We start from the raw sequence: 13710 nt of genomic DNA, 5'->3' as shown, positions 1-13710 counted from the left end.
TATGAGGAGCGGCTGAGAGAGCTGGGGTTGTTTAGCCTGGAGAAGAAGAGGCTGAGGGGAGACCTCATTGCTTTCTACAACTACCTGAAAGGAGGTTGTGGAGAGGAGGGTGATGGCCTCTTCTCCCAAGTAACAGGGGACAGGACAAGAGGGAATGGCCTCAAGCTCCACCAGGGGAGGTTTAGGCTGGACATTAGGAAAAAATTCTTTACAGAAAGGGTCATTGGGCACTGGAACAGGCTGCCCAGGGAGGTGGTTGATTCACCTTCCCTGGAGGTGTTTAAGGCACGGGTGGACGAGGTGCTAAGGGGCATGGTTTAGTGTTTGATAAGAATGGTTGGACTCGATGATCCAGTGGGTCTCTTCCAACCTGGTTATTCTATGATTCTATGAAACACAGCTTATTGGTTTATTTTCTTTAAAACAGCTTTGCAGTACATGAGAAACTGCACAGAAGGCTTCGCCTTGCAACTTTTTTTTTTTTTTAAAACATGTGACATTGAATTCCCTCTACAGTGCATCTGAATAGTCTGGATCAGAGGAAATAGGTCTGAAAGAAGTCTCAAAGCAAGAATCAGTTCTAATTTTCATTCCTGGTGTGGTTGTTTAAACTGTTTTTAAAGACCTCCAGTGGTGGAGATTCCCGGACCATCTGGAGTAATCCTTTCCAGTACAGAGCAACATCCACATTTACAAAATTCATCCTCGTGGCTATTAGGACTGTTGAGCAGTCTAGTATAAATGTGGAAAAGAGATTATTCCTCTTTGCTATAACCTAATGCATGCTTAAAAACAGTTGGAGTGTTTTATTATGTACCTTCCCTTCCCCCTACAATGACTTTTCCTTTAGGATGATTAATCCCAACTTTATCTTAGTTGTTTCCTTGTTAGAGAACCTCTCTTGTAGTCTTCTTTGGATTCTTTGAAATGAGATAATATTTTTCTTGAAGTACAGCATCCGAAACCAGACACAAAGTCACATTTGAAGTTCTTATTTCCTTTTTTAATAACACAGCAAGAGATAACCAACTTGTGTTCGTGTGCCTTCCTGCAGAATCACATGAAGTCAGCTGGGCAACAAGCACTCCATTTCCTACAGCACCTAAAGTGCTTTGCACAGGATGAGCTAAACTCAGTTGTAGAGCTGTGCTGGATGCTATATAATATTGGCCCTTCAAGAAAAAGTCTGCACAGAAAAGAAAAATCTTACCCCGAAGGTTGAACAGGGCTTAGATTGTTGCAAATGAGTGTTCATATACAGTGCATTCGAAAGCAAAGCTTGAACTGTCATAGTCTCAGCATCTTTTCTCTTTTAATTTTAATTAACAGGTTTTGTCTGTAACATGCTCTTTCTGGGATGAGACCAAACCCGTGTAAGGTTAAAAGCAAAGGATAATCAAGCTCACGTACTCCAAAATAGTCTCTTCTTTAGATCTTAAGCCCCATCTGGTCCATTTAAGAACAGAAATTTCCTTGTGTTTCCAGAACGATTTCTTACATTTACGAGAAATGCACCTCTCTGAAGTGCTGTTTTCTGTCCTGGAAGTGGAGAAATGATGCCGTGGGTCTGTGGTAACAATCAGTTTATACAAGAGACTATTAGTGGGATAGTAGGAATATTGCAGTTAGAGTTAATTAGGCTGGAAGTCCATTACCAAGTGACTGTTTGTTGGAGGAGGGTTTGAAACCACAAGGAGTGAAATAGAGTAAACTGTAGCTTATAACTTGCGTAATACTGACCTGCTTTTCCTCTAACATAGATAAAAATTTACATTAGTTTTGCTCTACCTGGCAAAGTAGTACAACATGCTGTGCTGTGACCTGATCCAGAAACACTGGCCATTTTCGATTGTGGGCACTAAAACAGCGTGACTTGTGAAAGGCCAAGCTGTTGTAAGGGAAGAAAATAGCCGTATGCATGATGCCGCCTCTTAAATAATTAAAATCACATTGATATAAAAAACTTTATCCTCTTTTACTTAGGGATGTTCTTTTCCATAGGAAAGGATTTCTTCTTGTGAAAATTTATTGTTATTTAACAGATCTTGAGGTAGCTGCATACAAAATTTTTGTTTGAGGTATCTCATCTCAGTGCTTCTACAGTGATTTCTAAGGTGTGGACATAGAGCTGCTATGGATAACATTATTTCCTGGAATTAGGATTTTAGGAGAAGGAAGGTATCAACAGTCAACCAGGATCTTAAATTCAGCCCTTCTGCCTAAGAAAGAGAAAGAATGCCTATATAGGAAAGGAACTCAGTGCTTCATCAGGTTCAATGTGGTAACATTTTTTAAGTAGATAAGCTGAAGTTTTTGACAACATCATAAACTAAAAGCCAATTTTTAAGTTCGATATCTAGGGGGAGTATGTTTCAGCTCTTATAAGTATTGTGTCCTGTCCTGAGGAGTCCCATATAAGGAACTCATTAACCCATCACTGAGTTAAATTTGCAGGTTGCCCTGAAAGGTAGATCAGATCATCTCGAAAAGATACTGAGGTCTGAGTTCAAGAGAAGCCTGTTTTCCTCTCATGAGACCAATGTTTACTGTTCTTGGATATTATCTTTTTACTGTCTTTGTCTTGGAGTCTGTGCTGCCAGAATGCATCTCAAACCTCTTTTGCAGTTGCTTTCTTCAGTGTACAGTGGGCATCAGCATGGTTTTAACCAGATGTGGTATTCACCTGTGAAGTTTCTAATCCTAGTGCAAGTTCTTTCAGTAGAGAGTACCTTTAAGAGTGCCATCTGTGACAGTTGTGCATATAGGTCTGTATTTAATCAGCATGTGCTGCAGTTTGTAACCCCCTCACTGACTCTTGTGTCGCTTTACTGAGCAGTAATGGAGGTAGATTGCAACCTTAGGCAACTTTACACAGTGGAGCCTATGGGGAAGTGAAAGGATAACCCAGGGATTTTAAGGACCTGTCATAGTAAGGACTTAGAATGACCATCTCTTCAGTGTTCATCTGTTTCAGCAAACAAATCACAGCCAAGTTAACATGGTGGGATCTTGAAGTCTAATTGGAAACAGAATGCTTTATGGCAGCCAAGCATGCAGTGATTAATACTGACAGTGACAGAATTTGGCTTTTGTTATCTGCATGCGTGTGATGCCTTGCCCACCTCCTTTCCCCCTTATTGCTCTACGTAAAATCAATTTTCTATCATTCCACTAATAAATGTAAGTTATAACAAAAATGTGTCTCCAAGGCTAGTGTGGCTGTGCTGTGGCTATTAAATTTCTTTCATGTTCAGTTGTTCTGAAACATGTTTCAGTTGCTGTCTGCTGAGTCTTGCCTGGGAAAGGTGCGTTAACGGCTCTGTTTCCTAAAAAGTTGATTCTGGTTCTTGTTTCCCTCCTGTGTCTTAAGTTTTGATAACAGGAGATTCCTTCCCTTTCCTTTCTATTGTTAGCTTTGTAGTATAAGAGATCCAAAACACACACACACACACACACACACACACACACACACACACACACACACACACACACACAAAGAGACTGTGGCTGTAACTCTTTTTATTTAATAAATTAAGAAAATCAGTTACAATCACCTTCAAAATTGTTCCCTTCTGAGTTGACACAGAGCTGCATTACGATGCTGCAAACATTCGGAGCAATTCTGCAAATCATTTTCTGAAAGGCTGTTGAGGATCTATGTCATATTTGCTTTCACATCTTCTACTGACAAAAAATACATTCCTTTGAGCACTGACTCGATCTTTGGGAAGAGGGAGCCAGGTCTGGCAAATAGGGTGGGTGCTCAAGCACAGTGATGTTGTTAGTAGCTAAAAACTGCTTCACAGAAAAAGCGTAGTGGGCTGGCGCATTGTCTTGATGCTAACTCGCTGTTCACTCTTGCACACCAACGTTTTCTGTCTAAGCATGAGAAGATGTCTATATTTGAACACATATCCACTCCTACTGAGTGAAGTAATCGAGTTGAGCCATGGCAGGTTAGAACATATGCTTATTCTATAGCCACTCATTCTTGGTTCCCGATCTGTAGGGTTAGTAGGGGTATTCTCATCTTTGACTGTCCCATAGAGTAGGGCTATGTAATACTTTCACCTCCCATATATTTCTGTGTCCTTTATAGTTCTTCTGTTACCTTTCTAATTCTCCTATACATATTTCTAGTGAGAATACTCTCCATAGATACTTTTCCTGGATTATCTATATATTTGTTGTTTCCAACATCAGATCCTGTTCTGATTTATTTCTGCTGTTCTTGTTGATGTTATTTACTCTTTCGGTTCAGTTTTTAACTGAGACTATGAAGTTTTTAGGGCCATGCAAAAACTGCAGCTCTTATTACAGGATGGTCTGCGTATCAGGACTTGGGCACTTAAGTGTCTATAGCTACTTTCTCTTAAGTTTGGAGTGCCACGCATGTTGAGCAACTAAGAGTACTGAGAAATAGAAGACTTGCAACTTAACCTCTGGGGTGTTAGGCTATGGCCAGTAACTTGTGGTGTCCCAGCACCAACTTCAGCACTGGGAAAAGATGATGCAACTTTGCTAGAGCTGGTAGAGTTGAACTTTTTTGTATTAGTATTAGTCACAAACTTGGACCCAGGTCTGAAAGCTTAAGTGGCATTAGCTCAGGATAACCTGTTTCCAGTAGAGCGCTCTGGGAGTGGTGATTTGACCTGTTGTATTGCATAAAGGAAGAAAAGGTTCTGGGCAATTTCCATTTCTCTTAAGATGCTAGCAACTGTGATTTCTTTCCTTGTCATATTTTGAGGATGATGCTAAGGAGAAAAAGAAAAAAAGACCAGAATTGCTAAATCTTGAGATACTTGAACAAGGAAACACACTACTCGATACTGTTAATTACTAAACAGTAAAACTAACTTAAAACTAGCACAGTTCTATAATATCTCATAAGGATATTTGCACTGAATTTGCAGATATCGTGCAGAGGATGCCTCAGCCTGACAGCCTATGGGGAAGGGACAGAGAAGTGGGGGGATGCGGTGGGATTTTTTTGTTTATTAGGTTTGATTATGTTTGTTGTTTTTTATTATTATTTGAAATAATACTTGTGTTGCCTGCTTTCTTCTTCCCTAGTGATTTTGCCAGGGAATTATCTTTTGGAAGTTCTGTGGGTATAAATTATGGCAGAAGTTTGATCTTTGGTATAAAGCAGTGACTCTATTTATTTCAGGGTTTTTTTAGAAGGTTTCTCTTTTTCCAAGTGATGTCAAGGCCGATAACACTTGCGTGTTGTGAAGAAAAACCCTAGGTAACATTTCAGACATTTCTTAGAGTGAGAGTACTTCCTGAACTTCTGTTCCATCTCTTTGTATGATTTTTTTTTTTTTTTCATGTTTTCAGCTCTTGGTGAGCTCTTAGTTTCAGCTCAGAAGGCTAGGGTAGCTGGGACTGTTGTGTTCTCATTCTCAATTTTTCTGTGAAATCTTTTTCTGTTGAAATGCATTGACAGATTCTCTCTCATCTGACTAGATTTGCCGAGTGATACATGCTGTGAGTTCCACTGAATGCCTTCATATCCGACTGTGCAAGAGCTTTTCAGTATTATTTTCTTATGCATATACAACTGTTTGAAAAATTAAGCACGTACAGGCATATTGTTATATTCTGGCCTAGAAGCAATGAAGTTGCTGTTTTGTGAGCTCAATACAGAGTGATGGTATTATGTGAGTTGAAGATTTCATCTTTTCTGAATTTTTGTTATGCTTTGTGTAACAAAAGCCTTGTAAATTAACCTCCCAAAGGAGCACCTTCTAGGTGTTGCAGGTTGGGACTCACATTTACTCCCTGAAATAATACGATTTTATAGCAACAGTCATGCTGACCTGAACAACTTAAAGCTCAGTCAAGGGTAGTTTTCCTTTGTCAGCATGGCACAATTAAGGATATGTGTCAATGAAGAGAGTCCCTGTGGATAACTGGGTTACTAGGATACAGCATAGGCTCTGTTTTAATTATGCAATTACTCTTCTCTTCAGACTCTGTCATCTCATTGCTTCTAGAAACTTTGTAGTGATAGCACGATTTAAGAAATAAAAATTCAGTTTTAAGGATGCATTTTTTGCTAAAAGTATTTTTGCATTGGGTGGAAGATACCACTCACTGATATGTCTTCTGCACAAAAGAGAGGCGAATATAAATTTAATTGGTCTTTTCAAAAGCTTCCAGGATCTGCATTTTGGAGGATGCTGCACTGTTGAACATAAACAGAAAGCTTCTCGGTAGTCATTTGGTTGGACGAAAACTGACACTGGCTATTCAGAGGCTAAAAAACAAGTTACTGTGCAGAGGGCAAAACAGAGAAGAGGAAGAAAGCTTTTCTTTTTCTAAAAAAAAATCTTTTTGGAAAACCTGGTTATCACAAAGAGCAAATCTGATGAGAGTCATTCTTAGTATTAACATTTGTAAAGGAAATTCAGGTTTGTGTGTACTTTATCCGTAACATATGGCTTACCACATGATGTCATGTACAGTTGAATGCCAAAAAAGAGTGAATGCTCCTGGCCAAAGCTACACTTTGAACTATGATTTTATTTGCAGCTTTTTGTGCGTGTATGTTCCTGGCCAGCCAACTGGTCACGTTAGAACATGAAGCTCTGCATGAAACTGTTGCTTTCCACAGCTGTATGTGATAGTCTGTAGAAACACGTAGTGGCCATAGGCTTCTGTAGGGGAAACATCTACCATTCTTGCCCCTGAAGAAATGGCCAGAATTGTTCATGGCTAATTTGCTTTCTCACCTCTACATTCCCATATCCCTGTTCAGAGAAGTTCTAGAGATGGACTGTCAGCTTGAGGCATCTTGGTGCTTTAGGAGCTTTGTGCTATTCCACACGTGAGGATTTCTGTATCATTTAGGTTTGCAGGTGTAGCGTAGGTGTGACAAATTGTTCTGTGCATAGGTTTGTTCCCAGCCCACTTGTTAGCAAAATTCTGGTTTTTCTAAGGTAATAATACTGTTTGAGTGGTGGATCCTGCTGTGTGCTTGTGTTTGTGGAGTGGAGAGTGGGGTTGTTTGCTCTCCTAACCTTATTGCCTGATCTGGTGTGTTACAGAAAGCTTCGGTTGAGTTGCAGTGTTTTTTCCTTTCTTCCATGCAAAATGAGTTACAGTGAGTTTAGGTAAAGAGAAGCTGTGGGTGTGGTTTTTTTTTTTCTTTTAATCTACCATTTGCTATAAACCACTAAAGCAACTTGTTCCACCTCAGCAATGGGTGCGTTAGGAAGATTCTTGAATCAGAATGTGGATTGTAAGTTTTCTGATGAGGGGTTCTGTCAGCGGTGCAGTGGAAGTTGGGATCCTGGGCTGCCTACAGCTTGTTAACCTGATATTTATCAGCAAAAGCATCCTAAAGGAAGTTTTGAGGGTTTTTTTAATGTTGGGTAAGGAATAAAATGTGCGTGTGACTGCCTGGCATTACAGGTTTAGTGGTATTTGCTTTCAAATGCAGTACTAGATGAGGAGTGTAATGGTGTATTTTTTTGATTCAGGTATGCAATGCAGTCAGGCAGCTTTCTGCTAAACCTTTTTCTTTACAAACTCTTCATCAACTCTGCTGGCAAGCAAGCGATGATTCATCTTTACTCCTTCTCTTTGTTTTCATGCATCTTTTCTCCTTATGCAGAGACAGAAAGTTATGCTCGTTTGCTGTGCAGGAGGGAGAGTTTCTTGTATACTTGCACCTGGACAGCAGCTGAGCCACATCTGTTTGCATGTGGATAAAGAATTACTTAAAGATGTTGCTCTTCTTTCTTGGCTCTGTATTGAAACCTGAAGTGTGTAAAAGTGCACGTGTACATCGGCACTCAATTTGCATGGTTCCTATTAATACTTTTATTTTTCTTTTAATAAAACTTTTTCTATTTATTTGTTATGGAATTTCGTATCTTCAACTCCCATGCAAAAGAGTGCTAGAACTTTGCGTGCATTCTTTCTCTCTCTTATAGCCTTTCAGATGATACAAGCTACTTAATTGATGTTCACAAGCGTGTATGGTAAATGACAAGCGATATTCTTGATCTTTTACAATGAGAAAATGAGCATCTTTGAGAAGCAGCAGTTAGGACTCAAGATGATTTGTGCCCCTTGCACTCCTGAGGGAGCTTTGGGCGTGGGTACAGCACATGCTCCAGGGAACAGAACCTTCTAAAAGCTGCCCAAAGCCCGACAGAGGAGCTGGAGCTTGCGAAGGGAGGAACAGTACAGGCTTCCATCCCATCTTCTCCCTGGCTTTTGTGTGCGAGAGCTGATTACTGTCACTGTTCAATCCATGCTTAATGCCTCCCAGAGAAGAAAGTAGACGGCTTTTCAGCTGCACTTGCTTCTGTGCCTGGTGTTTTCCTACAAACCAGACACCTAAGATATACAGTTAGAGGCTTACACAAGTGAACTGTGCAGAGTTTTTGCTATGACCTAATGCGTACAAGTTCTTTTTGATGGAAGCTGAACTACATGCTGTTAAATAAGTTAGAAAGTTAAGTATTAGGTCCTATGAGAAAGAGCTATGATTTTTTTTTCCAGATACATTTGCAACTGTATTTCTATCCTTAAAGGGGTGTTCTTATCCTACTCTATGTTCAGTTATTTTGATTTCTTACTTTCCACTTCTCAAATAAAATGCTAAATTAAAAAAATGTTGTTAAAAGCCTCCCTTAAATGTGATATGCTGCTCTACCACATAGTCAGGGAGCTCTTTTGAGTGGTGAATGTTCCTAGTAAGTTCATAATTTAATTTGGGAACTGTTACCTGGCTAGTTAATAGGACTTCTCCCTTTCCCGTAATACTTGTAAGGTACATGACATCAGTTGCCTCTGTACCTAAAATACTTCTGTTTGAAACAATGGGCAGCAATAAAAGAGCAATTTTTTTCCTTACCTGAAAAATAAAGGTACTAAAATTTAATTTTGTAGGTCATTGTATTAGGACACAGAAGATCCTTTTCTCTTGATGTACATTTTGAACTAGTTTGCTGCTAGTCTGCTAACACTTTGTGAAGCCTGCAAACTTTATTAGCTGTTGCTTAGTTTCTTGAAAATAATAGAACAAAAATTAGTAGCTCTGTTCAAGGGGCTGGAGAACAAGTCTTTTGAGGAGCGGCTGAGGGAACTGAGGTTGTTTAGCCTGGCGAAGAGGAGGCTGAGGGGAGACCTTATTGCTCTCTTACAACTACCTGAAAGGAGGTTGTAGAAAGGAGGGTGCTGGTCTCTTCTCCCAAGTGACATGGGACAGGACAAGAGGCAATGGTCTCAAGCTCTGCCAGGGGAGGTTCAGGCTGGACATTAGGAAAAAATTTTTCACAGAAAGTGTCATTGGGCATTGGGCTGCCCAGGGAGGTGGTTGATTTACCTTCCCTGGAGGTGTTTAAGGCACGGGTGGATGAGGTGCTGAGGGGCATGGTTTAGTGTTTGATAGGAATGATTGGACTCGATGATCCAGTGGGTCTTTTCCAGTCTAGTGATTCTGTGATTCTCAAGGTTTAATTTTATTACAAGTAAAGACTTCTCCGTGGTATTCAGTGTTCCTATGCCTGTACCCATCACCTATAATTTAACATCTTCATAATACAAGTAATTACCTACATTTTAATAGATATTGATAGCTGTGATCATGTACATTTCCCAGATTTTAATAGCAGAACGCAGAAACGCGATGCAACTTTTTTGGAGTCATATGAGAGATCAGTGGCAGAGGTGAGATTATGTCTTGGCTTTTACGTTTGAAAATATATAAAAGTATGTTTATTATAAATAAATTAAATGTGAAAATATGAACTCATATGACTATGCATATATTATTACAAAATATATTTGAAAAATTATCCTTTTTACTTTATTATAGAGTACAGAACAGATGTTACTTTTCAGCACTACAGCTACAGGAAGGATGAAAGCTACATCCCTCTAATTGCTTTCTGGAAAAGTGACTAGTCTAGTTCCTGGTTTATGAACCTACATTGGATTCTGGCAAGCCGACATGGTATATTTTTGTCACCAAAGAAGTCAATAGACTGCAGCAATCCATTGCTGTAGTTATAGGGAAATGCTGTGCTGGTGTTATTTGCACATCCATGCCAGTGTTAACGGTGCCTGGCCAGGCTTCTGTAAATACAGATTTGGCAGTTGAAGAGGTCACTGTTCTGTGACAGGTTTCATTACTTGTGAGTTTCTTTCAGGCTTTCACAGTTTTGGGAAGCAGCAGAAACAGCAGAGTTCATCACCCCAAGCCCATCAGCACATTCCTTATGCTGTCACTCCTCCTGTGTCCGAATGTCATTGTCTGAGCTGTAGCATTGTACTGGTGCCATCTGTGCCTCCTGTGGCCCCCACGAGTGCTCTTCTTTCCTCCCCTTTGCTGTAGCTTGGGATCACAGCTTTGCTTCCTAAGCTATCTGTTCTTTTCCATACTGTTATCAGCTTGGCAAAGTTTGGCTTGTCTGATTGTCATCCTACTGCCATTGCCTAGCTCAGCGGCAGTACAGTTGCTGAATGGTGAAACCGTTGCCCAACAACAGCAGCTGTGCAAACAATCAACTCAGCGTTGATCTTCATCAGTAGCTTTGTGCAGTTGTGGCATTGAGATACGCCAGAACAAGTGCCATCTGTCTGCTTTCTTTATCCCACGGTATAGCCAGATCAGCTGCTCTGTGCTGACGAGCATGTGATTGTCGTGCCATGGTGTGCCGTTACCTCCTTCCGTTTTTCCTTTTGCTTTTCCTTCCGTTTCATGGGCTGTCTGGCTGCTCCTGGGCACATCTGCTGTGAGCCACCTGCTCTCAATGAGAGATGTGCGCAGGTCTGACAAGCAGTATTCAAGTAGTATACTGTTCTTCTGGACATGACAGAAAATTATTTGTATTAATGGCATGTCACTGATCTTCCCTGGTTCAAAAACGCTAAGCAAGGCCAATAGCGTGGAACACTGGCTTGTGAACTTGCTGGTGAGGACTTGTTTAAAGTGAATTTTTCTCACTTCACTCTACCTTAGATAACAACGTTCTTGCATTGTCTTATAGCTTGTAACTTTATCAGGACATGGTGTGTTTTCTTTTAAAGAACGTAACATCTTTTTCAGAAGTTGTATTCTTTCCTTGCTGGCATCAGTGGCAGGATTCTATAGAGTCAGAGGCACAGGTGTATGATAAAATTGTTAGTTATTTGTTAGTCTTTGAGGAAAGAAAATCTTTGCAGACTGTCAAGCAAAATGCTAATTCTAAAGTCAGAATTAAAGCCAAGACTGCCCTTGCTTCTTATACCTGTTTGTTGGAAAGCTTATGGTGGTGTAAGTAACTCTCCAGAACATCTTTGTGATGGGTAGTCACTTTCAGCAGGATCTTTCTTTGTAGCATTTTCCCTAACAAACTGAACAAAGATAAAGGGAGCTTTCTGTGGGTGAAGGAAGATGATGATGCACAGCATAGGTGACATGTATAGGTAGTGAAAATGTCTTGTTTGTGAAATCACTCCTAAGTTTGGGTCAGAGGTTTGTAGAGAATTGTGATCAAAAGTGCAGTTACTAATTAGTATGTATTCACCTTTGCTGGTCATTAACTCTCAGGTAGCAATTCCATGTTTTACCATGCTTACTGTGTTGAAGCTAACATTGCTGTCTTGTATTACTGCCACAGGGACTTAAACACAAAGCTGAGATGAACAAGAACAACTTTATCTGTTAGCATGCTTGTCTGCAATTTGAAATTTCACTGTAACCAGGTTCCAGGTGTTCAAAGTGTGACCAAGGATTTTACAGGGCTGGCTAAAAGGAGTTGTGCATGTGTAGAGGAAGAGAACTGGTTCATTTTGATAGTGTTTGTTTCATAGCCTTGGAAATCTTTTCCTTTAGTAACTCCTTGCTTACTCAAAGGGTCACAAAGACAAAAATCAAGGCCGAAAGCTTAAGTCAAAGGAAGGAGTAAGGCTAGGGTGATTTTAGCAAGGAGAAAACATTGAACAGCATTTGGTCAGCAGTCAGGGCTGGCCCAGGGTATGTGTTTGGTTCCGTACTTGCTAGAAATTGCTTTGCCTGTTACCCATGTTAATGCTTCTTAAAGCTGTTATTCCATAGTTTCTGTACTATACCATGTTCAAGCAGCTGGCCTCCGTGGAAGAAGTCAAGGATAGACTTGTGTATTTGTCTCTAGCTTTTACAAGAGTGTACCTGGTTTTATTTTTTATTTTCTTTCTTTTTGTCCTGAGAGCGTTGGAAGGCAGTATATTTTATCATCACATTGTAACTACGCATCGTAAAGTGCCTACAGTGAATTTCAGGAGGAAAAAGCTAATTGGAACTACTTGAGAGAATATTGTATCTGTTATACTGCAAAACATTTTGCATGGGATCAGTAAAATAAAGTATATAATCACAGTGTTCATAGTTGATTAGGTGAGGTTAGTGCTGCAGTGGTATTAGCACTGTGCATTAATTCTTGTAATTGTGCTTTACAGATCAGCAGATTCAACACTTATTGAGTCAGTATGTCAGCATACCCAGCTTGAGAAGTTGGGCTAAGGAATTTATCAAACAGACCAGGGAGGAGGGATGAGTACAGCAATTAATCTCCTATGGAAAAAGACTGGCAACAGTGTGTAACAGATAGGTGAGCCATTTGCGAAAGATCTGCCAGGAGTTACTGAGTTCAAGGCATCATCTGAAGGGATACTCTGAATATAGTTACAGTTGAGTGGTGTATGATGTGTTGTATCACTGTCTGTTACTTAATACAATTGTGCTTGTTTGTATTTTAAACTGGTCCCTGGTTGTTTAATGGAATGGGGTTCCCAGTGCTCCCTCTCCCACTGCCCCCCTTCCCCAGCCTTTTAACGCGCGTCGTCAATAGGTTCCAGCAGCACTGTGTGGACACTTCCATATGAAAACAGGATGATCAAGTGGAATAGGTAATTTAAGGATGAAGCCTCTGTGTGTATCCTTGAAAAATGTCCTGCAGCGCTTTTCTATGATTTCCTTTAATATTCACCTCTGAAGGCTACTAATCCCGTCTTGACATTTCAGGAAGGTACTGAAGCAGGAATCAACCTTTTCTCTGCCAAATTTGTCCATGGTTGGAAAAGCTTATGCGCAGATCTCTGTAATACAAGAACACCTTTGTCACAGAGAATGATTTATAGTTGTTATGCAAATTATGTTCATGTATGATTTTTGCAAGAATCTTGTTAAAATATCTGTTGCATTCTTAGCATTTTCACCTTTGTGTTTGAACGTGGCTATTACTACTTGAATTCTGCAACCTGAAGCAGTGGAAGTTTTATTGCAGATGGCCTGTAAACAAAGTACTTCTGCAGTAGGTTGTGAATAAAGATGACGGTTGTGTAATGGAGCTATTTGTCACTGACTGTTAAAAGGCCAGAAGTTAAATGAATGGCTGACAATGTAAGTGTAACTACCGGACACGTTACTTAGCAAATTCTTGCAGCTGATATCAGGTCCACACTTGCCTTATGTAAAGGGAATCCATCTTCATAACTCATAAGTATCACTCATTTCTGATACTGGCAGGATCTAGTCCTTGAAACAGAACAGATCTGCTAGTGAGACTAATATTAAGAAATAATAAAACTGGAGGAAATGAAGTGATAGTAAAGGAAAACAGAAGACCTAAAGTTATGCAGTTTTTCCTTGAATTGTTCTTTATTACTATTTTTGGTGCATTTGCTTTGTGTAACCATTAGATTCCACGCACTGTTAACCTTGCACAGGTA

General features: G+C 40.0%; 2 protein-coding genes across 3 annotated transcripts in view; one reads left to right on the top strand and one right to left on the bottom strand.

The window, feature by feature from the left end:
- TMEM213 (transmembrane protein 213) overlaps nt 1–13710 on the bottom strand; it is a 121459-nt gene that overhangs the window by 18233 nt on the left and 89516 nt on the right. The window lies entirely within an intron of this gene.
- KIAA1549 (KIAA1549 ortholog) overlaps nt 1–13710 on the top strand; it is a 153375-nt gene that overhangs the window by 59445 nt on the left and 80220 nt on the right. The gene's annotated exons all lie outside the window — the stretch shown is intronic.

The sequence above is a fragment of the Phaenicophaeus curvirostris genome, chromosome 1 (genome assembly GCF_032191515.1).
Source record: "Phaenicophaeus curvirostris isolate KB17595 chromosome 1, BPBGC_Pcur_1.0, whole genome shotgun sequence".
NCBI lineage: Eukaryota > Metazoa > Chordata > Aves > Cuculiformes > Cuculidae > Phaenicophaeus > Phaenicophaeus curvirostris.
Note: the sequence above shows the minus strand (reverse complement) of the source record. Positions and strands in the feature narration are given on the sequence as shown.